The following is a 26,350-nucleotide window of genomic DNA, read 5'->3' on the forward strand; positions in this document are numbered from 1 at the left end:
AGAACAGACTCTCCTTCTGGCTACCTTCAGAAGATCCTGACTGGCTTTGGGTGGAGATGTAGAACTCATGGCTCTTCCGGCATCAAATCAGCCTGCATGGAGCCATGCTTCCCACTGTGATTATAATGGGCTGAATCTCCATAACTATAAGCCAGCCCCAATTAAGTGTTTGCCTTTAAAAGAGTTGCCTTGGTCATAGAGTCTCTTCATAGCCATAAAACCCAAATTAAGACTGCTGGCTTCTTCCTCACCCTACTGACCTGAGACAAAAGCCTGACAACTTAAAACAAAGGCCTTGTAAGCTTTTGTCTCCCAACAGCAGACTCCTTGCTGGTGGACTGATCCAACAGGTTCAGGGTCAGGTCAAAAGTGCAATAGGACAGTTGTGGACCAATCAGCCACCCTGGTTTTTTTTTTCAGACTGACCAGTCCCAAACTGGGAGAAAAAGACTTCAGAGTCTTAAAAACCCCAGCCTTCAAGAAGAGACTCCTGTCTGCTGTGCATGAGATTTCTTCACTGCTACCTGCCAAGATCAAGATTTTCCTGCCTTTTAATTCTTTAATTGGCAGAGAAAATGAATACAATCAAGGCCCCCAGATGGTAACACAAGGACTAGTCATATCATCCTATATGTGTGGCTAGAAGATCTCCAGAGCTTATCAGTGTAGAAGGTAGAAGAAAGGAAAGGAGAAAGGGGGCTGAGAAGATGCCTTGGCAGATAAAGAAGCCCAACACCAAGACTGATGACCTGAATTTTATCCCTGGAACACGGGATTGAAGGAGAAAACAGAACTCTGAAAATTGTCCTCTCAACTCCACATGTGTTATGTGACCTTTGAAATGTCGTAAGAACATAAAAAAGAAAGAAAGACTAGAGGAAAGAAGAGATGCAATGAGCCAAAGGTGAAATGGGCAGAGCAGTGTAAGGAAGTGACAATTGACAAAGTTACAGCCTCTCTTAATGCCCATAGTAGGCTGATTAGAGGTTTTAACAGATGCCCAGGTGTTTCTTATGAGCAGAAAATTTCTTCTGAGGAGAAAGTTGTCTTAGATACAAAACCACAACAAGCTTTTATAATAAAGTTAGTGCTCACCAAGTCCTAGATACTAGCTAATGAAAACTATGGGAAGAGTGGCAGTGTAAGTAGTATAAAGACACAGTCTGGAGAATTACAAAGCAAGAGGAACACAAAATAATATTAAGCGCAGAAAGAAAAGAACTTCTTGTCCTCTCACCCAAATGTAGGACAGTGATGAATAGAGATTTAGAAGGGGGATGGGGGACCTCATTAATACATACAATTAATGCACGATAATCAGAACCAAAATAAACTATTTGAGGGAGAGAAAGAAGAGGGAAGAGAGAAATGCAGAAACAGACCACACAGCCTTGAAATGGTCAACCATGTAGAAAACTTCTGACATTTCTGTCAATAGAGATTCTGTTGTGGTTCTCACAATCCAATAAAATATAGAATCCAATTTTTTCTTAGAATGAGAGAGAGAGAGGGAGACACACACACACACACACAGAGAGAGAGAGAGAGAGAGAGAGAGAGAGAGAGAGAGAGCTCACAGATACGAAAGTCAAGAATAGGAGGAGAGCTGGCATCTGGGTTACTTATTCAGCATCACCTGTGACAAGGGAGTGCTCATCTCTCCATTGGCAGGAACATGGCAGCTAGCACAGGGCATCATCCTTTGTCTGGTAATTGCATACCGGTGATGAAGTCAGAGGAGTCAGCTCCTGTCAGAAAGATCAGACCAAAGTTACAAAGTTAAGTGCAGGAGATTCTATCCATCACTGCTTCATTTCAAATCCAAAGGGACAACGCTAATCCAATTTTAAGTTCTCACAGGAACCCAAGCAATTTGGGTTTGATCTTGGCCAGTCTCTTCCTACTCATTTAGATGAGTGACATCATCGAAGAGACCTAAACACTATGAAGTTAGGCCAGCCTTGAAAATGGGCACCAACCCATATTACTCACATTTGAGAAAATCTGTACCTGTTAAGGGATTTGTTGGCCATGTACCAATAATTAATTTCAACATACTGGTCTACCCAAGGGACAAGCAACATTTGTATTCTCATATCTGGGTCAGATGACAAGCATTAGGAGGTGCTCATGTCTAGTGAGTGTGGGTGAAGGCAGATGATGTCTATTAATATACATGAACTAGAGCACTAGACCCCAGGCCCTTCAAACTCCCGTTAATGACACACAGCCTTGGCCTTTTCCTTTTCCCATTTTAGTCTAAGTTCCATAACTTGTGATTGTGTGCATTAGCAAATAAAGCTTGAACATTATAGTTAGTTTTGACAGGCTAACAACGTACAGAGGTAAAACACAAAATGCCAGTGGTCTGTAGTTCTACAGAGCTGCTGGGATTGTCTCAGACCAAACTGGGGCCCTCTGAAACATGCTGGTATCTTCTCCTGAAACTCTGGAAGGCACATCAGTGGTTGCTGCAGGCTACCGAGATGTCTACATGCCGGCCTACTGCAGGCAGGGATGGAGACATCTCAGAAACCTGCGGCAGCTCCTTGTAAAGTATGTTGTACCCAGCAAGTGGTCAAGTGAGGTGACTGCTTGCTTGTCAATTGGGGGTCTTCCTCTCTGCTGTCAGAACAATGCTCTTGGCTGTGGAGCAAGGACTGAAAGAAAGGCCATCTAGATACTCCCCCAGCTGGGAGTCCATCCCATATGAAGCCACCAAACCAGGTCACTATTGCTAATACCAAGAAGTGCTTGCTGACAGAAGTCTGATATGGATGTCTCCTGAGAGGCTCTGCCAGAGCCTTACTGACACAGATGAGGATGCTTGCAGCTAACCATTGGACTGAGCACAGGGACCCTAATGGAGGAGTTAGAGAAAGGACTGAAGGAGCTGAAGTGGTTTGCAACCCCATAGGAAGAACAACAATATCAGCCAACCAGACACCACAGAGTGCCCAGGGACTAACTAAACCACCAACCAATGAGTACACACATAGAGGGACTCATGGCTCCAGCTGCCTATGTAGCAGAGAATGGCATTGTCTGCCATCAATAGGAGAAGCCCATGGTCCTGTGAAGGTTTGATTCCCCAGTGTAGGGGAATGCCAGGGTATTGGGTTGGAGTGGATGGGTGGGAGTGGGAGCATCTTCATGGAAGCAGGGGGGAGGGAGATGGGAAAGGGGAGAAAGGGGTTAACATTTGAAATATAAATAAGTAAAACATCCAATTAAAAAAACTCAAAAAAAAGAAACCAAAAATTAAGAAACCACATAAGAAAAACTCCAAAAGACTGACAGTTATCAAAATAAAACACAAAGCCTCAAGGCCATTTGAAAACTACCCATCTTGTGGAGGTTATGGCAATCATAGACATTGTATACCACATTGTCATGTTCAGAAAACGAGTGTGTGTCTCTGTGGGGTGTGTGTGTGTGTGTGTGTGTGTGTGTGTGTGTGTGTGTGTGTGTCCGAGAGTGCATGCGCACACACCCACATGTGCACTTTGCTAATTTTCTGGCCTCTTGGCATGGTTCCCAGCAAGTACCTCCTCATTCTGTGATGGACTATGCCGTGCTTCTATCTTAGATTAGAAAACTTCTCCGAACGCTTTACCTTGACATTTTTTGAGATATATGCTACCTGCGGGAGCCCAAAGGTCCGTATATGCTCGACACCTTTCTCCTTGACAGAAGCAACATCTACCACCTCCACCCCTCCAAACCATGCTTAGGAGTTTGCCTCAATGTTACAGCAGTAGAGGAAAGCTGTGGTGAGGTGCATCTCTTTATCTTTCTTCCTTTGGAAGCTTTCCCTCCAACACCCAGGAACCAGCATATGTAAAGCAACAGTTCTGTGTGTTCCAAATCAGGAACCACTGAGCAAGCTGTGTAGCCACTGTGAAAAGAAAGATGGATCAACTTCCAACACCAATAATACAAAGACTGAATAATGGTGGGTTCTACCTCAGATCCTCTGCTTGGTACCTGGCCTGCCTCACTTAGTGCACCTAGCTTGGCAGACAAAGAATCTAGAGACACTTGTGTCTCTCCGTCTGACCACAAGACTGCTGAAACAATGTTCCCTAAAGAGATGGGAATATCCTCAGACTTTCATGCTGGGGGAGGGGAAAGACATCCATCAGAGGGAGATGTTTTCCCCTGGAGATTTCAGACACTTCTAACAACATGCCAGCCAGATCACCTGGCAGGATGTTATGAATCTGAGACGATGATGGGTCAGTGGTGGGAGGGACCTTTGTCTGGGACTGCTTAGATCCTCAGCCCCCTGCTTAAACTTTGATCTCATTTCAGGACTCCGAAGACAGACTTAAGGGGTTTCCTCTGGACCCCCTTGTCCCGGTGTGCCACATTTTCTGCTTTCCATGTTAAATTAGGCTCTTTTGATTGGTTTGTTGAGAACAGGTGGCCAGAGCTGACTTGGGGTACAGCTGTGATCCCCATAACATTAGATAACACTGGCAAATGTAGAAGTTTGACCTGGTTCTTCTTCCCAGCCCCATGCTCCCAGAAATAAAACTCAGACTCAAAATATATTTACAGATACCTTGGTCATATAGCTAGGCTTGTCTCTGATTAGATCAAGACTTAATACAAGCCATTTATTCTGATCTACATCTTGCCATGTGTCTGGTTACCTGTGTTTAGGTATCATGCAACCATCTGGTCACATCTTCCCTGGCGAATCTCACATGCCTCACTCTACCCCAGAATTCTTTCTCCTCCTGGATGTTCTACCTCCAATTTCCTGCCTAAGCCATAGGCCATCAGATTTATTATTGACAGGTGTCACACCCATACACACACAAGATATTCTTTCCACAGCACAGCACAATTTCTCTCAGTATTCTCCCACATAACTGCCTTGATCTCCCCAAACCTTACCTCTGTAGATCTTGCCTGTCCTGCAATCCAGTCAGTATGCGGCAGAGCAGGCAGAGAGTACGTTGAGGACCAGAAATGCTGCAAGTGTTAGGAGGGTCTTCTCATTTCAGAACCATTTCTGCTTACGCACGACAAGCAGAGTCTGAAGCCTAAAGGCAGTGTGGTATAATTGCTCTAGACACTGGCACTGGTGACAATGGAATCGGGTCTTTGACTCTGACATCGACCAGCTCTGTGACCTTGAGCAAGCGACTTAAGCTTGTCTCTGCTGGGCTGAGCATAGGATGGGGGAAATAAAATATCTTTATGGGGTTGTTACAATGATAAACTAAATTAAAACTGGGAAACACCTAGAACTAACTATGCCAGGTGCATAGTTTTTTGTTTCATTTCTAATCTCATAAAAATAATGGAAACAGCAAGAAAGGAGATGGAGAAGGGATTCTATAAGCAACTGTCCTGACGCCAGCCAGCTGTCATCAGTGAGCATCCCATAGGGGGACTTTTCAAATTAGATCCAAAGGACCCATGGGCACCACTCCATTATATCACAATGGGTAGTGAAATTGTATAAAGAGAAACCTGTACCATCCAAGGGCACTACTCTGTTTGGGCTCAGAATATAGATGATGGTTATAAAGAAGAATCTGATAGTCGAAGTATGGTTTCAAAGATGTCGTAAGTTAATGGAAAAGGAAGTACCAAAAGATTCTATTCAAAGAGTCAATTTTTTATAAAAGAAAAAAAAGTAACTTGATAGGTATCTATTCAACTATCAAAAAGCCCTCGATGATTTAATCTCTACAGGATTTTTATTCTAAGAAGATGCTAAAAGCTGAGTAAGGCGATTTGGGCCTGTAATCTGAGTTCTCATGAGGCAGAGACAGGGAGATTGCCACAAGCTGAAAGGCAGCCAGGGCTACATAGCGAGCTAAGATATCTGTGATGGCTAATGCTGTGTTTTAAGTTTAAATTACTGTGCTCATCTATAAAACAAAAATGCCTCTAACTGTACGACCTACTTGCCCAAGGACAGATAATGTTCAGGAGAACTAGAGTCTGTCCATATAAGATAATAAGCCAAATGTTTCTTCTTCTGTAAACAAGGTTGGTTGCCCCAACTGCACAGATGTGTGCTTGCACATAGGCAGGAAGTAGGTAGCCTTGCCTTTAGAAGCAGCTGACTAAAGTTATTCAGTGCCACACTATGAGCCTGAGTCTCAAGTGAGAACCTGACCAGGATTCACGGTCCTGGCCAGAATTTAATAAAACCTCTTATTTGTTAAAAGTTATTAATTGTCAGATTGGTGAATCTCTGAGCCAACCCAGATCCATAGCAAGATAGTATATAATGCAGCAAATCATTTTTGAGGAAGTATAGTGACCATGGATTATCTCCGACTCTTTACTCCCTAAACAATCTTTTGAGAAGTTAAAATGCCCTGCGTTTGTAAGGATTTGAACACAGTGCACAGATAGAAGCTACATTTCCTAAACTTGTTTGAAGCTGAGGGTAGCTACATGGCCACATTCCCATCGCTGAATGTAAATAGAAATCTGTTGAGTCAATTCTGATGTGCTTCTTTACGTGACAGCTGCTCTCTTATACTTCTTTCTCATATATATATATATATATATATATATATATATATATATATATGTATATATATATATATATATATGCTCAGAACACAAAACAAGTAAACCAGTTCTCTCCTCCCACCCTCCATCTCGTGCACATGGGGCAAAGTCAAGAAAATTGCTGAACGACCATCAGAAGAAATCATGTTCCCTGATCTGCTTGAGGACAGAGTGCCCTACCTTCCCTGGACCCTCGTTCTCTCTCAAGGAAACTAATTTCTATGTAACTTAAGCCACAAGTTTGGGAGGTTGTCGAAGTAACCTGTTCTTACTGTCATAAACTTATGGAAATAAACTAATGGAGATTAAATTCCAATAGCACAGTAAACAGTGTCTTACTGTGTTACTCTAGAAAGACACAAAGCCATTAGAGCTGTTGAAGCCTGCTTCCCTTGAATAGCTGAGGTCTTGTTGTTCTATGCCAGCCAGCTATTTCACACTGTTGCTGTAGTATGCCAGCCATTGACATAAAATAAAATAAAATAAAATAAAATAAAATAAAATAAAATAAAATAAAATAATGTGGCTCAGAGCATTCATGCTGACCACATGCCCTGTTATGTTCTATATGTTATGAGATTTCTTAATGTCTTAAGAAATCCCACAACTATAAGATTCAGGTAGGATCCATCAAATTAAAGGTCAGTATGAACTGTCATGTCTAAGGCTAGAGTCAGGGCTGAGCAGTGGACAGCACTGCTAGCACCCAAGTATGAGCTCATTGTGGTTTTTGCAGTTTTACCCATTAAAAGCTGAGCCTGAGAAATGGCCAGCTCACAGATCTGAGCTATTGCCCTGGTCAATCAATCAGGCTTGGGGTGTGGATTCAATAAACTATCCCAGTTTCACTGAGATCAGTGTTTATATGGTTTGTGGAATTACTCCTAAACCCCAACAAAGCCAAGTTCTGCCTTCAAAAAGGCCTCTAAAAGCTTTATAGTCCAGATAAATTAACCATCTACCAAGTAATTGTGTAACCGCAGGCTACACTGATTGTCACCCAGGAATTAGAAAAAGCAGTATGGACTTAGAAGATGAGACAGTTCTACCAAGTCAGACCATGGACTTTTTGATCAGGAAAGTCCACTTCCCACTTTTCCCACCTCCCCCCTTTCTCTTTCTTTCTCATGAGTTTGTTTGTTTGTTTGTTTGTTTTTGCTTCGTTGAAAGGGCCACACTCACTGTACAGCTCAGGATGGCTTGTAACTTGTTGAGTTGCCCAAGCTGCCCTTGACCTATCTATCTGGCTCCTGAGTACTGGGATTACTTGTATATGGCCACACATGGCTCCTACATGCCTAATCTCCCTACAGCCAAATACAGAGAACCATCTCTTTTTTCTAGTTCTTCAAGTTATCTATTTCAGGAAAGGAAATAGGGTTTCAGGTACCATGATGGTAGAAATGGAGGGAAGAAATACTGGACCCAAGGCTGTAAAGAAATTGGTAAGGATAATGGAGTTGTGTGGAGTCTTGTGAATGAAACATAGAACTGTCTAAGGCTTAAAAACTGAACTTCAAAATTAGCAAAATAAAAGGTCAGGTGATGTATCTTAACTAAAAATAACAGGTAAGGATACAGGTAAGGATTTACTGAAATGTTTCTGGAGTTTGTATTGAAGACCTTCACTCTATCAGTCCCCTGCTTGCTTGGGAGACTTTAAGAAACCAGGTTAAACACATTTTCTTTTCTGAAAACTAGGAAGAAGAGTATGCCTCAATTTGTAAACAACAACAACAACAAAAAAAAGTAGTGCTGTGGATAGCACTGGGTAGGCATATATTAAATACTAACTAGTGTTGTTGGTGACACTGTTGCCACTGTTCTTCGTAATAAACATAATGAAAAGCTTCAGCAGACTATATTAGTAGGTTTTTCCATTACTGTGACAAAATACCTAAGGCAGTTAAATTTTAAGAAGAAAAGATTTATTCTGGAAGCTTCAATTCATAGTGAGCTGGCTCCATTGGTACTGTAATTAAAAACACAAGCATGTCATGAGACCCATTCAACAGTGAGGAAGCAATACCTGGGACTGGGGTCCTAGCCAACTACTAGAGGCTAATGAGGTCACACGTCTTAAAGGAGAATCTGTTACCAGCATAATTCCTAAGTGCATTCGAAATATTTATCCTTATACCTACAGGTAAGTGTAGCTCCCACCCCTCGTCAAAGAAGCTTTTCACTGCAAAAAAGAGACCATTCAGAAAATATGCATGCAGGGAACAATTTGTCATAGCATGCACATGCACAGTTAATATATCTACGATCCCTGCACCTGAGGCTCTAGGAACACAGCTGAAGGGGAGCAGAATGATTGTTAAGATCCAGAGACCACACTAGAAGAATGGGAGACAGGGTGCTGAGGGTGACTGGAGCTGTGGACACCCAGTTCAAGAGGTTTCAGAGGAGAAGAATATTAGTTTGTGTCCTAGAGATCATTTTTTGTGATACTTTGGTCATGAATGTGGCTGCTCTCTGCTTTGTCGAAAAGACCTGCCTGAGGCTAAATTGAGTTTTGGATTAATAGCACTAGCAGAAGAGATTTCAAAATAGTCTAGTATTGCCCATGTAACATGACTATTAGTGGCCGGTTTTATGCAGATCAATAATGAAAAGGAGCAAATTGAGAAACAAAAAATATAAAATGTAGCTAAAACAGATGAAATAAAAGTCTGAAACTGAATGGAATAAAAGCAGTAGTGGCCTCAGGCTAAGACCCCACTCAGCTAAGCTTCCAACTTGTAAAAAGGAATTCAGAAGTCTTGGGGTAGATATGGCGGCATACCCTTCAATCCAACTGCTTAGGAGGCAGAGGCAGGCTGGTACACAGAGTAAATTCCAGGACAAGCAAACTTAGGCAGTGAAGGAAACTGTTGAAAACAGAAAACTGGTATTTAAGCAAGGGGACCATGTTCTAGCCCCAGCAAGCAGCAGAACTTGGCAACTTCCATCACGTGGTTCTGGCTTTAGAGTCAAGGTTAAGCCATGTGTCTGTCAGGCCTAGAGAGGTATGTAGGTATATATGTAGGCCTAGAGAGGCCATCGTGTAAAGCTGTAAGGTGAAGCCTGGATTGCTTGGCAGACCCCAAGATGTTGCAGATACCAGAGTCATGTAATACTTGCTGAGGAACGCTGCTAGTAGAGTGGAACCACCCAAGAGAAAGAAGCGTCTTGTAGTCAACAAAGTTGAAAGGAGTTGGAGGTCTAAAGAGAGTTTTGATATCTGGCACAGAGATAGAGTTTGGAGTTTGCCCAGCTGGCATTCAGCCTTGCTTGGATCCAGTATTTCCTTATTAAGTTTCCTTTCCTCCCTTTTGGAAATGTAACATATATTGTGTGCCATCATATATTAAAAGTATGGGATCTGATTATCAATTTTGGTTTTACTAGGGGTTACAGTTAAGAGATTACCATGTGAATCAGAAGACACTTTGAACTTGGAACATTTAAACAATGTAGAGACTCTCATGGACTATGGAGACTTTGAAGTTGGGCTGAACACATTTCTGCATTATAATATGGCTTCAAGCCTATGGGAAGCTGGGAATGGAATGTGGGAATTTGAAAAGAAATAACTCCCACAAGTTCATAGATTTAATGTTTAGTCACCAGGGAGTGGCACTATTAGGAGGTGTGGCCTTCTTGGAGCTGGTGTTGCTTTGTTGGAAGAAGAAGTTAATCACTGTGGATGGGCTTTGAAGTTTCAGAAGTGCAAGCCAAAGCCAGTGTTTTGCTTTTTCTCCTGCCTGCCCTTGCAGATGTAGAACTCTCAGCTCCTTCTCTAGCACCATGTCTGTTTGCGTGCCTCCATGCTTCGAGCCATGAGGATAATGATTAAACCTCTAAATGTAAGTTAGATGGCAATTAAATAGTTTATTTTATAAGAGTTGCCATTGTCATGGTGACTCTTCACAGTAATAAAACCCTAACTAAGTCAGCTCTTCAAAAGGAAACAAGAATGCTAAGTCATGTGATTGTTGAACTGTACTGTATTGGGCATCTCTGAGAATATCCAAGCATCAGACACACCTGTTGTTGTTGTTGTTGTTGTTGTTGTTGTTGTTGTTGTTGTTGTTGTTGTTGTTTTTGGTTTGGGGGTTTTGTTTTGTTTGTTTTGTTTTGTTTGTTTTTAACCAGAAAGTATCTGTCGGGCCTGTTCACCTCCCTAAAACCATTGTGAAAACTATTTCCTGGGTCATCACTGTAAGTAGAGCAATAATTTTTCTTAAAGCCTCAGGGCAGAGGGCAAATGATGTAGTGAGAAAGGAGGGAAACAGAAAGGGCATTTTTTGAACCATTGTTTTAAAAAAATTAGCTAAACTCCACTAGTCCCAAGATGCTACAAGAAGAGGTAGGTCAAATAAGAACTGGCCTTCCAGTTTCCATCTTCACCCTGGAGCTAACCCTGTGCCACAGCTCTCCATACCTAAATTCTGCCCAGAGAGAATTGGTTTTCCAGGAGTGCTGACACACCTAAGATCACAGGCTCACAGGTTTACAAGAGAGACAAGCTCCAGTCAAAGACAGCAAGACCAGCTAACACCAGAGACAACCAGATGGTAAGAGGCAAGGGCAAGAACCTAAGCAACAGAAACCAAGACCATTTGGCATCATCAGAGCCCAATTCTCCCACCACAGCAAGTCCTGGATACCACAACACATTGGAAAAGCAAGACTCAGATTTAAAATCACATCTCATGATGATGATAGAGGACTTTAAGAAAGACATAAACAACTCCCTTAAAGAAATACCCAAAAACACAGGTAAACAGGTAGAAGCCCTTAAAGAGGAAACAAATAAATCCCTTAAAGAAGTGAAGGAAAACACAACCAAACAGGTGAAGGAATTGGACAAAACCATCCAGGATCTAAAAATGGAAATAGAAACAGTAATGAAATCACAAAGGGAAACAACCTTGGAAATAAAATTAAAAAAACTAGGAAAGAGATCAGGAGTCATAGATGCATCACTAACAGAATACAACAGATAAATGAGAGAATCTCGACTCGAATGGCAGATCCCCCGCAGTCCAGACACCTCCCAGACCTGAAGGGAACCAGTCAACAGTTCTCTGCACCTGAATCCCGAGGGAGGGAGAGCTAAACCTTCAGAGGGGCAGACACGCCTGGGAAGCCAGAAGAGACCACACTCTGCCCACATTTCTGACTCCACAGGAAAACACCTATGCCATCTGGGACCCCGATGCACAGGGGCCCCAGGAAAAGGCGGCGCAGGCCCTCCTGGTTACCGCCCTCACTGAGAGCTCAAAAGCAGCCCTACACGAACAATGTGAGCCTCGGGACCACAGGTAAGCAATGCCAGCAGCAATCCACTGAACTGAGAACGGGACACCCGTTGAAGGAATCAGAGAAAGGACTGGAAGAGCTTGAAGGGGCTGGAGACCCTATATGAACAACAATGCCAACCAACCAGAGCTTCCAGCGATTAAGCCACTACCCAAAGTCTATACATGGACTGACCCTGGACTCCAACTGCATAGGTAGCAATGAATAGCCTAGTAAGGGCACCAGTGGAACGGGAAGCCCTTGGTCCTCCCAAGACTGAACTGCCAGTGAACGGGATTGTTGAGGGGAGGGCGGTAATGGGGGGAGGATGGGGAGGGGAACAGGTTAGGGGTTGTTGGTCCGGAAACCGGGAAGGGGAATAACAATTGAAATGTAAATAAGGAATACTCAAGTTAATAAAGATGAAAAAAAGAGAGAGAATCTCAGATGTAAAAGATACCATAGATAACAGTCAAAGAAAATGCAAAATGCAAAAAGTTCCTAACCCAAAATATCAAGGAAATCCAGGACACAATGAGAAGACAAAACCTAAGGATAATAGGTATAGAAGAGGATGAAGAGTACCAACTCAAAGGGCCAGTAAACATCTTCAACAAAATTATAGAAGAAAATTTCCCTAACCTAAAGACAGAAATGTCCATGAACAAATAAGAAGCCTACAGAACCCCAGATAGATTGGAGCAGAAAAGAAATTCCTCTCATTACATAATAGTCAAAACACCAAATGCACAAAACAAAGAAGGAATATTAAAAGCAGTAAGGGAAAAAGGTCAAGTAACATATAAATGCAGACTTATCAGAATTACATCAGACTTCTCAACAGAGACTCTAAAAGCCAGAAGATCCTGGGCAGATGTCATGCAAATCCTAAGAGAACACAAATGCCAGCCTGGGAAACAAAACTCCAATTAACATATCAAAACTCTCAATTAACATAGATGAGAAACAAAGATATTCCATGACAAGACCAAATTTACAGAATGTATTTCCACAAACTCAGCCCTACAAAGAATAATAGATGGAAAACTCAAACACAAGGAGGGAAACTACACCCCAGAAAAAGTAAGAAAGTAATCTTCTTTCGAGAAACCCAAAAAAGAAGATAGCCACACAAACATAACTCTATCTTTAACAACAAAAATAACAGATGATAATAACAACAGAAACTGAGGAAATTTTTTAAAAAAAATCATCAGAACCTACTACAAAAGCCTATACTTTACAAAACTGGAAAGTCTAGATAAAATGAATGATTTTTTTAGACAGATACAAGGTACCAAAGTTAAATCAAGATCATGTAGACCATCTAAATAGTCCCATACTGAATCAAGAAATAGAAGCAATCATTAAAAACCTCACAACCAAAAGAAGCCCAGGACCACATGGTTTTAGTGCAGAATTCTACCAGACCTTCAAAGAAGACCTAATACCAATACTCTTCAAACTAGTCCACAAAATAGAAACAGAAGCTACACTACCTAATTCATTCTCTGCAGCCATAATTACTGTGATACCTAAACCACATAAAGACCCAACAAAGAAAGAGAACTTCAGACCAACCTCCCTTATAAACATCGATGCAAAAATACTCTATGAAATTCTCACAAACCATATCTGAGGACACATCAAAATGATCATTCACTACAACCAATGCTTCTTCTCAGGGATTCAGGGAAGGTTCAATAATAATACTATAGTTTAAACAAAGCCCAGTAGAAAAGCCACATGATCATCTCATTAGATGCTGAAAAGGCCTTTAACAAAATTCAACACACCTTCAAGTTAAAAGTCTTGGAGAGATCAGGAATTCATGACACATACCTAAACATAATAAAAGCAATATATAGTAAATCAACAACCAACATCAAATTAAATGGAGAGAAACTAAAAGCAATCCCACTAAAATCTGGGACAAGACAAGGCTGCCCATTCTCTCCTTATCTATTCAATATAGTACTCTATATTGCTCTTACTGGAGTAATTGGACAACAAAATGAGATTAAATGTATACAAATTGGAAAGATGCTCTGTGTAGCTTTTGCTACCCCATCTAAGCTCTGGGAATGGGCTCTGCTGCTAGCCAATTTCTAGAGAATATTGAATTCTCAGATAAGGAACACAGATGCACACAGTTGTTCAATTTCAACTTGTCTTATTAACTCAACTGCTGGGTGGCTCCACTCTATCTCGGCTAGCATGTCCTTCCCAGAACTCCCAGCTCAGTATCCTAAATCTGTACTCCATTTCAGTCGCTTAGCCACCTTCAGTCTCAGCTCAATATGCCCAGTCTCCCACCTGTAGAAGAGGTCTATGGCTACTCTGCCTGAGATTTCACATGGCTGAGATCCATGTCCTTCCCTCCAAAGCATGGCAAAAACTCACTCCCTTTTCTCCTGTGTCTGTCAGCCTGGCTCTGGGGACCTGGAAATCCTGCTTATTTTTTGTCCCCAGCAATTAGCCCATGACATCTTCACTGGTAGGTCAAGAACCAATTGGGGAACATGACGTTAGCATAAGAAAACACCCGTAGAAAAAAGAAGTCAAAGTATCACTGTTTGCAGATGATATGATAGTATACATAAGTAACCCCCAAAATCCCACCTGAGAACCTCTACAGCCACACAACTTCAGCAAAGTGAAGGGTTATAAAATTAACTCAAACAAATCAGTAGCCTTCCTTTATACAAATGATAAACAGGCTGAGGAAGAAATTAGGGAAACAACACCCCTCACAATAGCCACAAATAGTATAAAATATTTTGGTGTAACTCTTACTAAGCAAGTGAAAGGTGTGCATGACAAAAACTTCAAATCCCTGAAAAAACAAATCGAAGAAGACCTCAGAAGATCTCCCATGCTCATGGATTGATAGGGTTAACATATTGAAGATGTCCATCTTACCAAAAGCAATCTACAGATCCCCATCAAAATTCCAACACAATTCTTCACAGACTTGGAAAGAGAAATTCTCAGTGTCATATGGAAAAACAACAACAACAAAAAAGTTCAGGATAGCCAAAACAATTCTCAACAATAAAAAAAAAAAAAACTTCCTGGGGAATCATTATCTCTGACCTCAAGCTGTACTGCAAATCAATAGTGATTTTTTAAAAACCCACATGGCATTGGTACAGAGAAAGACAGATCAATAAGTGGAGTAGAATTGAAGGCTCAGAAATAAACCCACACACCTATGGGCACTTGAACTTTGGGAAAGAAGCCAATATCATACAGTGGAAAAACAGATAGCATCTTCAATATATGTTGCTGGTATAACTGAAGGTCTGTATATAGAAGAATGAAAATAGATCCATATTTATTACCTTGCACAAAGCTCAAATCCAAGTAGGTCAAGGACCTCAACATAAAACCATATACACTAAATCGAATAGAAGAAAAAGTATGAAATACCCTCAAACTCATTGGCACAAGGGAAAATTTCCTGAATAGAACACCAATGGCCTAGGCTCTAAGGTTAACAATTGATAAATGGGACCTCATGAAACTGACAAGCTTCTGTAAGACAAAAGATACAGTCAATAGGACAAATCAGCAACCAACAGATTGGGAGAAAAATCTTCACTAAGTCTACATCTGACAGAGGACTGTTACACAAAATATATAAAGAACTCAAGAAGTTAACCTCCAAAAAACCAAATAACCCAATTAAAAGTGGAGTACATAGCTAAATGAAGAATTCACAACAGATGAATCTTGAATGGCTGAGAAGCACTTAAAGAAATGTTCAAAGTCCTTAGTTAGCAGCAGAATGCAAATTAAAACAACCCTGAGATTACACCTTATAGCAATCAGAATGACTAAGATCAAAAACTCAAGTGACAGCACATGATGGTGAGGATATGGAGAAAGAGGAACACTCCTCTACTGACGATGGGATGGCAAACTGGTACAACCACTCTGGAAATCAATCCGGCAGTTCCTCAGAAAATTGGCAATAGTTCTAACTTAAGACGCATCAATACCACTCTTGGGCATATACCCAAAAGATACCCCACCATACTACAAGGACATGTGCTCCACCATGTTCATAGCAGTCTTATTTTTGATAGCCAGAAGCTGGAAACAACTCAGATGTCCCTCAAACAAATAATGGAAACAGAAAATGTAGTTCATTTTCACAATGGAATACTATTTAGCTATTAAAAATGAAGACATCATGAACTTTACAAGCAAATGGATAAACTAGAAAAAATCCTGAGTGAGGTAACCCAGACCCAAAAGGACAGGCATGGTATGCACTCACTGAGAAGTGGATAATAGTCAAAAAGTACAGAACACCTAGGATACAACCTACAGACAGTAAGAAATGTAACAAGCAGAAAGGCCGGGGTAAGGATTCTTCGATCCCACTTGGATGGGGAAGGAAATAATCATGAGAGGCAGAGGAAGGGAGGAACCTGGGTGGGAGAGCAGAGGGCGAAGGGAAAGTGGGAACAGGATCAGGTATTGGGGGAGGAAGAGGAGAGTGACTCAGAGAGGTAGGAGAATGAATGGAAATAGGCATGGGGGGAGGGAGGTAGGGAAACCCTCTGGAAAGTACCAGAGACCCAGGAGGAGAGAGACTCTCAGTCCTCAATGTGGATGATCTTAGCCAAAATGTGCAACAATAGAAAGAGGGAACTCGCCCTGCCTCCAGCTCACTGCTCCCAAACCCCGTGGGAGAGAGAACTCACCGCCTGGATAGGTGGGCACCCCTGAGACTGTAGAGCGGAAGAGACCACCAACACTGCCCACCCCTGCCCACATCCCTGGCCCAAGAGGAAACTCTATACGGCCTCTGGGTTCCCTTGGATAAGGGCACAGGAGCAGCAAGTCCACTGCATCTGAGACACCGCCAGAACCTGAAGTGACCGACCAGATAAACAGTTCTCTGCACCCAAATCCCATGGGAGGGAAAGCTAAACCTTCAGAGAGGTAGACATGCCTGGGAAACCAGAAGAGACTACACTCTGCCCACATCTCTGACTCCACAGGAAAACACCAAACGCCATCTGGAACCCTGGTGCACAGAAGCTCCCGGAAAGGGCTTTGCAGATCTTCCTGGTTGCTGCCCCGGCGGAGAGCTCATAAGCAACACCCCACAAGCAAACTTGAGCCTCAGGACCACAGGTAAGACAAACCTTCCTGCTCCAGGGGACCTGCCTAGTGAACTCAAGACACAGGCCCACAGGAACAGCTGAAGACCTGTAGATAGGAAAACTACACGCCCGAAAGCAGAACACTCTGTTCCCTTAACTGGCTAAAAGAAAACAGGAAAACAGGTCTACAGCACTCCTGTCACACAGGCTTATAAGACAGTCTAGCCACTGTCAGAAATAGCACAAAAAAAGTAACACTAGAGATAATCTGATGGCGAGAGGCAAGCGCAGGAACCCAAGCAACAGAAACCAAGACTACATGGCATAATCGGAGCCCAATTCTCCCACCAAAGCAAACACGGAATATCCAAACACACCAGAAAAGCAAGATCTAGTTTCAAAATCATATTTGATCATGATGCTGGAGGACTTCAAGAAAGACATGGAGAACTCCCTTAGAGAAACACAGGAAAACATAAATAAACAAGTAGAAGCCTACAGAGAGGAATCGCAAAAATCCCTGAAAGAATTCCAGGAAAACATAAATAAACAAGTAGAAGCCCATAGAGAGGAGTCACAAAAATCCCTGAAAGAATTCCAGGAAAACACAATCAAACAGTTGAAGGAATTAAAAATGGAAATAGAAGCAATCAAGAAAGACCACATGGAAACAACCCTGGTTTTGGAAAACCAAAGAAAGAGACAAGGAGCTGTAGATACAAGTATCACCAACAGAATACAAGAGATAGAAGAGAGAAGCTCAGGAGCAGAAGATTCCATAGAAATCATGGACTCAACTGTCAAAGACAATGTAAAGCAGAAAAAGCTACTGTTCCAAAACATACAGGAGATCCAGGACTCAATGAGAAGATCAAACCTAAGGATAATAGGTATAGAAGAGAGTGAAGACTCCCAGCTCAAAGGACCAGTAAATATCTTCAACAAAATCATAGAAGAAAACTTCCCTAACCTAAAAAAAGAGATACCCATAGCTATACAAGAAGCCTACAGAACTCCAAATAGATTGGACCAGAAAAGAAACAACTCCCGACACATAATAGTCAAAACACCAAATGCACAAAATAAAGAAAGAATATTAAAAGCAGTAAGGGAAAAAAGTCAAGTAACATACAAAGGCAGACCTATCAGAATCACACCAGACTTTTCGCCAGAAACTATGAAAGCCAGAAGATCCTGGACAGATGTCATACAGACCCTAAGAGAACACAAATGCCAGCCCAGGTTACTGTATCCTGAAAAACTCTCAATTAACATAGATGGAGAAACCAAGATATTCCATGACAAAACCAAACTTACACAATAACGTTCTACAAATCCATCACTACAAAGGATAATAAAGGGTAAAGCCCAACATAAGGAGGCAAGCTACACCCTAGAAAAAGCAAGAAACTAATCATCTTGGCAACAAAACAAAGAGGAGAAAAGCACACAAACATAACCTCACATCCAAATATGAATATAACAGGAAGAAATAATCACTATTCCTTAATATCTCTCAACATCAATGGTCTCAACTCCCCAATAAAAAGACCTAGATTAACAAACTGGATATGCAATGAGGACCCTGCATTCTGCTGCCTACAGGAAACACACCTCAGAGACAAAGACAGACACTACCTCAGAGTGAAAGGCTGGAAAACAACTTTCCAAGCAAATGGTCAGAAGAAGCAAGCTGGAGTAGCCATTCTAATATCAAATAAAATCAATTTTCAACTAAAAGTCATCAAAAAAGATAATGAAGGACACTTCATATTCATCAAAGGAAAAATCCACCAAGATGAACTCTCAATCCTAAATATCTATGCCCCAAATACAAGGACACCTACATACGTAAAAGAAACCTTACTAAAGCTCAAAACACACATTGAACCTCACACAATAATAGTAGGAGATTTCAACACCCCACTCTCATCAATGGACAGATCATGGAAACAGAAATTAAACAGAGACGTAGACAGACTAAGAGAAGTCATGAAACAAATGGACTTAACAGATATTTATAGAACATTCTATCCTAAAGCAAAAGGATATGCATTCTTCTCAGCTCCTCATGGTACTTTCTCCAAAATTGACCATATAATTGGTCAAAAAATGGGCCTCAACAGGTACAGAAAGATAGAAATAAACCCATGTATGCTATCAGACCACCAAGGCCTAAAGCTGGTCTTCAATAACAATAAGGGAAGAACGCACAAATATACATGGAAGTTGAACAATGCTCTACTCAATGATAACCTGGTCAAGGAAGGAATAAAGAAAGAAATTAAAGACTTTTTAGAATTTAATGAAAATGAAGGTACAACATACCCAAACTTATGGGACACAATGAAAGCTGTGCGAAGAGGAAAACTCATAGCTCTGAGTGCCTGCAGAAAGAAACAGGAGAGAGCATATGGCAGCAGCTTGACAGCACACCTAAAAGCTCTAGAACAAAAAGAAGCAAATACACCCAGGAGGAGTAGAGGGCAGGAAATAATCAAACTCAGAGCTGAAATCAACCAAGGAGAAACAAAAAGGACCATAGAAAGAATCAACAGAACCAAAAGTTGGTTCTTTGAGAAAATCAACAAGATAGATAAACCCTTAGCCAGACTAACGAGAGGAAACAGAGAGTGTGTCCAAATTAACAAAATCAGAAATGAAAAGGGAGACATAACTACAGATTCAGAGGAAGTTCAAAAAAATCATCAGATCTTACTATAAAAGCCTATATTAAACAAAACTTGAAAATCTGCAGGAAATGGACAATTTCCTAGACAGATACCAGGTACCAAAGTTAAATCAGGAACAGATAAACCAGTTAAACAACCCCATAACTCCTTTTTTTTGTTTGTTTTGTTTTTTTTTTCTTTTTTTTTTTATTAACTTGAGTATTTCTTATATACATTTCGAGTGTTATTCCCTTTCCCGGTTTCCGGGCAAACATCCCCCTCCCCCCTCCCCTTCCTTATGGGTGTTCCCCTCCCAACCCTCCCCCCATTGCCGCCCTCCCCCCATAGACTAGTTCACTGGGGGTTCAGTCTTAGCAGGACCCAGGGCTTCCCCTTCCACTGGTGCTCTTACTAGGATATTCATTGCTACCTATGGGGTCAGAGTCCAGGGTCAGTCCATGTATATTCTTTAGGTAGTGGCTTAGTCCCTGGAAGCTCTGGTTGCTTGGCATTGTTGTACTTTTGGGGTCTCGAGCCCCTTCAAGCTCTTCCAGTTCTTTCTCTGATTCCTTCAATAGGGGACCTATTCTCAGTTCAGTGGTTTGCTGCTGGCATTTGCCTCTGTATTTGCTGTATTCTGGCTGTGTCTCTCAGGAGCGATCTACATCCGGCTCCTGTCGGTCTGCACTTCTTTGCTTCATCCATCTTGTCTAATTGGGTGGCTGTATATGTATGGGCCACATGTGGGGCAGGCTCTGAATGGGTGTTCCTTCAGTCTCTGTTTTCATCTTTGCCTCTCCCTTCCCTGCCAAGGGCATTCTTTTTCCTCATTTAAAGAAGGAGTGAAGCATTCACATTTTGATCATCCGTCTTGAGTTTCGTTTGTTCTAGGGATCTAGGGTAATTCAAGCATTTGGGCTAATAGCCACTTATCAATGAGTGCATACCATGTATGTCTTTCTGTGATTGGGTTAGCTCACTCAGGATGATATTTTCCAGTTCCAAACATTTGCCTACGAATTTCATAAACTCGTTGTTTTTGATAGCTGAGTAATATTCCATTGTGTAGATGTACCACATTTTCTGTATCCATTCCTCTGTTGAAGGGCATCTGGGTTCTTTCCAGCTTCTGGCTATTATAAATAAGGCTGCGATGAACATAGTGGAGCACGTGTCTCTTTTATATGTTGAGGCATCTTTTGGGTATATGCCCAAGAGAGGTATAGCTGGATCCTCAGGCAGTTCAATGTCCAATTTTCTGAGGAACCTCCAGACTGATTTCCAGAATGGTTTTACCAGTCTGCAATCCCACCAACAATGGAGGAGTGTTCCTCTTTCTCCACATCCTCGCCAGCATCTGCTGTCACCTGAGTTTTTGATCTTAGCCATTCTCACTGGTGTGAGGTGAAATCTCAGGGTTGTTTTGATTTGCATTTCCCTTATGACTAAAGATGTTGAACATTTCTTTAGGTGTTTCTCAGCCATTCGGCATTCCTCAGCTGTGAATTCTTTGTTTAGCTCTGAACCCCATTTTTTAATAGGGTTATTTGTTTCCCTGCGGTCTAACTTCTTGAGTTCTTTGTATATTTTGGATATAAGGCCTCTATCTGTTGTAGGATTGGTAAAGATCTTTTCCCAATCTGTTGGTTGCCGTTTTGTCCTAACCACAGTGTCCTTTGCCTTACAGAAGCTTTGCAGTTTTATGAGATCCCATTTGTCGATTCTTGATCTTAGAGCGTAAGCCATTGGTGTTTTGTTCAGGAAATTTTTTCCAGTGCCCATGTGTTCCAGATGCTTCCCTAGTTTTTCTTCTATTAGTTTGAGTGTGTCTGGTTTGATGTGGAGGTCCTTGATCCACTTGGACTTAAGCTTTGTACAGGGTGATAAGCATGGATCGATCTGCATTCTTCTACATGTTGCCCTCCAGTTGAACCAGCACCATTTGCTGAAAATGCTATCTTTTTTCCATTGGATGGTTTTGGCTCCTTTGTCAAAAATCAAGTGACCATAGGTGTGTGGGTTCATTTCTGGGTCTTCAATTCTATTCCATTGGTCTATCTGTCTGTCTCTGTACCAATACCATGCAGTTTTTATCACTATTGCTCTGTAATACTGCTTGAGTTCAGGGATAGTGATTCCCCCTGAAGTCCTTTTATTGTTGAGGATAGCTTAGCTATCCTGGGTTTTTTGTTATTCCAGATGAATTTGCAAATTGTTCTGTCTAACTCTTTGAAGAATTGGATTGGTATTTTGATGGGGATTGCATTGAATCTGTAGATTGCTTTTGGTAAAATGGCCTTTTTACTATATTAATCCTGCCAATCCATGAGCATGGGAGATCTTTCCATCTTCTGAGGTCTTCTTCAATTTCTTTCCTCAGTGTCTTGAAGTTCTTATTGTACAGATCTTTTACTTGCTTGGTTAAAGTCACACCGAGGTACTTTATATTATTTGGGTCTATTATGAAGGGTGTCGTTTCCCTAATTTCTTTCTCGGCTTGTTTCTCTTTTGTATAGAGGAAGGCAACTGATTTATTTGAGTTAATTTTATACCCAGCCACTTTGCTGAAGTTGTTTATCAGCTTTAGTAGTTCTCTGGTGGAACTTTTGGGATCACTTAAATATACTATCATGTCATCTGCAAATAGTGATATTTTGACTTCTTCTTTTCCGATCTGTATCCCTTTGATCTCCTTTTGTTGTCTGATTGCTCTGGCTAGAACTTCAAGAACTATATTGAATAAGTAGGGAGAGAGTGGGCAGCCTTGTCTAGTCCCTGATTTTAGTGGGATTGCTTCAAGTTTCTCTCCATTTAGTTTAATGTTAGCAACTGGTTTGCTGTATATGGCTTTTACTATGTTTAGGTATGGGCCTTGAATACCTATTCTTTCCAGGACTTTTATCATGAAGGGGTGTTGAATTTTGTCAAATGCTTTCTCGGCATCTAATGAAATGATCATGTGGTTCTGTTCTTTCAGTTTGTTTATATAATGGATCACGTTGATGGTTTTCCGTATATTAAACCATCCCTGCATGCCTGGGATGAAGCCTACTTGATCATGGTGGATGATTGTTTTGATGTGCTCTTGAATTCGGTTTGCCAGAATTTTATTGAGTATTTTTGCGTCGATATTCATAAGGGAAATTGGTCTGAAGTTCTCTTTCTTTGTTGTGTCTTTGTGTGGTTTAGGTATAAGAGTAATTGTGGCTTCATAGAAGGAATTTGAATTTTCTGATAAAATACTGATCTTTTTTCATTCTTCTACATGCAGACATTCAGTTTGATCAAAATATTTGTTAAACATGCTTTGTGTTTTTCCAGTGTGTATTTCTGGGTTCTTTATCAAAAATTAGTTGTCCATAACTATGTGGGTTGATTTCTGTGTTTTTAATTCAACTCCATTGACATGTCTGTGTTTACACTACTCCCATGAGGTTTTTATCACTATATCTCTGTAGTACAACTTGAAATCAGGGATGGTGATACCTCCAATGGTTCTTTTATTTTTCAGAATTCTTTTAGCTATGCTGAACTTTTAATTTTTCCATATGTAGGCAAGAATTGTCCTTTCAAGCTTGGGAAAGGATTTTGTTAGAGTTTTGATGAGGATTGCATTGAATTAACAGATTGCTTTGGTAGATGGCCATTTTACTATGTCAGTCCTACCAATCCACGAGCATGGGAGGTCTTCCCATCTTCTGAGATCTTCTTAAATTTCTTTCTTCAATTACTTGAAGTTTTTGTTGTACAGGTCTTTCACTTGCTTGGTTAGAGTTACCCTGAGATATTGAAGAGCTACTGATAGTTTTTTTCCCAGTTAATCATCTATCCAGCCACTTTGATGAAAATGTTTATTAGCTATAAGAATTCCAGGCAGAATTTTAGGGTTGCTTATAACCTTGTACATTATCTGCAAATAACAATACTTTGACTTCTTCCTTTCAAATTTGTATCACCTTGATCTCCTTCAGTTGTCTTTTTGCTCCACTTAAGACTTCAAGTATTAAATAGACATGGAGAGAGTGGGCAGCCTTGTCTTGTTCCTGGTTTTAGTGGAATTGCTTTGAGTTTCCATTTCATTTGATGTTGGCAACAGGCAAAAGGTAAAGTGCCTTCATTACGTTCAGGTAGATGCCTTGTATTCCTGATCTCTCCGGGACTTTTATCACAAAGAGTTGTTGGATTTCATCAAAGCTTTTCTCAGCTTCTAATGAGATGGTCATGCGATTCATTTCTTTCAGTTTATCTGTATTTAATTTGAATAATCTGTCAAGTTGTATCAGGGTTTGTCAATCTTGCCGATTTTCTTTGTTTTATTGATTCTTCGTAGTGCTCCTTTTGTTTCTATTTAATTGACATCAGCCTTCAGTTTGATTATTTATTAGAGTCCAGTCCTCTTCAGTGAGCTTACTGCTGTGTGCTTTAGACAGTTCAGGTGTGCTGTTAAGTCGCTAGGATGAAATCTCTCCAACTTTTTAATGTGGGCACTTAGTGCTATGAACTTTTCCATCAGATCTGCTTTCATTGTGACCCATAAGTTTGGGCATGCTGTGTATTGCCTTTCACTCATGTCCAAAAAGTCTTTAATTTTTTTTAAATTTTTTCTCGACTTATTTTTTTTTTCACTCAACAGAGAGTCGTTCAGTTTCCCAGATTTGGTAAGCTTCCTGCTGTTCTTGATATCCAGCTTTAATCGATGGTGGTCTGATGGGATACAGTAGATTATTTAAGTTTTCTCATATCCACTGAGACTTGCTTTGTGCCCTGACATGTGCTCAGTTTGAGAGAAAGTTCTGTAAAACTCAAAGAAGGCATATTTTTGTGTCTGAGTAGAATATATAATCTCTTAGGTTCATTTGGTTTATGACTCCAGTTAGCTCCAGCATTTCTCTGGTTATACTGTGTCCAGATGACATAGCCAATGGTGAGAGTGGGTACTGATGACGCCCACTACAGGTGTGTGAGGGTCAATATGTGATTTAAGCTGTGATAATATTTTGTTTACAAACACCATTGCCCTTGCGTTTGAGGCATAGATATTAAGAATTAGAATGTTATCTTGATGAATTTTTTCTAAATACTTAGTGTCCTTCTGAATCCTTTGATTAATTTGGGTCTGAAGTCTGTCTTGGTGCATGTTAACATGACTATAGCTTTTTAGGTCCATCTCCTTGGAAACATCTTCTCCAACACTTCACTCTAAGGAAATGCCTATCCTTGATGTTGAGGTGTGTTTTTGTGTGTAGTAGAAGGATGGATCATGTTTCACATCCATTCTGGTAGTCTGTGTGCTTTTATCGGAGAATTGAGACCATTGGTATTGAGAGATACCAATGACCAATGGTTGCTAATTCCTGTTATATTGGTGAGGGTGATGGTGCTGATATTGGTGGTTGTGTTGTTGTTGGGGGTGGTGGTGGTGGTGGTGTGTGTGTGTGTGTGTGTGTGTGTGTGTGTGTGTGTTTTCCTTCTTTTGGTTTTGTTGGTATGAGATTGTGTTTTCCTGGATGTAGTTTACCTCCTTGGTTTGGAGTTTTCTTCCTAGCAATGTACGTAGGAATGGATTTATAGACAGATACTGTTAAAATTTGACTTTACCATGGGATATCTTAATTTTCCCTATTTATGATGATTGACTGACTACATATAGTAATTTGGGCTGACATCTGTGGTCTCCTAGAATCTTCAACACATCTATCCAAACCATTCTGGCATCCATTGAGAACTGGGCTGTAATTTTAATAGGTCCATCTTCATATTAGTCTTTTTCCTTACAGATTTTTAATATTCTTTCCTAGTTCCATATGTTTGCTGTTTAAATTATTGTGTCAAGGGGACTTCCTTTTCTGATCCAGTCTATTTGGAGTTCTGTATCTTTATTGCACCTATATAGAAAGGTCCTTCTTTAGGTTAGAAAATTTTTCTTTGATTCTGTTGAAAATATTTTCTGGGCCTTTGAGCTGGAAGTCTTCTCCTGTCTATTTCTATTATTCTTAGATTTTTGTCTTCTCATAAAGTCCCAGATTTTTTCAATGTTTTGTGTCAAGAGTTTTTTAGATTTAACATTTTCTTTGATTGGTGCATACACTCCTTCCCTTATATCTTCAATGCCTGAGAATCTGCTTTCCATGTCTTGAATTCTATTAGTGAAGTGTGCTTCTGAAGTTCCTGTCTGAATTTCTAATTTTGCATTTCCAGAGTTCCCTCAGTTTGTGATTTCCTTATTGCTTCTATTTCTGTTTTTGGATCTTGAATTTTTTGATTGTGGTTTTTCTGGTTTGTTTGTTTGTTTGTCTTATTTCTTTAAGGGATTTATTCATTTCCTCCAATTCTTTGTTTGTGTTTTCTAGGATTTCTTTAAGAAACTTATTCATATTTTCTTTAAGTATCTCTATTATGTCCATGTAGTTGGCTTTGAGTTCTTTCTCTCATGCTTCAACTATGATGAAATAATCAGGGCCTGCTATGGTAGGATAGCTGATTTCTGGTGGAGACATGTTGCCCTGGCTATATTGATTGTGTTTTTATGATGGTGTCTAGGCACCTAGGTTTGGGATGATTATAGATCTGGGTGTTGAATTCTGAGTTTGTTTTTGTTAGGTTGGTGCTTTATTACTTGGTTTTTGTTTCCTCTCAGAATTTTCAGACAGTGTGATGGCAATGTTGTCTGTTTTACTGGCCTCCTTGGAGTTTTTGTAGGAAATTCTTGCTAGTATTGGAGGC

The sequence above is a fragment of the Rattus norvegicus genome, chromosome 19 (assembly GCF_021556685.1).
Source record: "Rattus norvegicus strain SHRSP/BbbUtx chromosome 19, alternate assembly SHRSP_T2T, whole genome shotgun sequence".
NCBI lineage: Eukaryota > Metazoa > Chordata > Mammalia > Rodentia > Muridae > Rattus > Rattus norvegicus.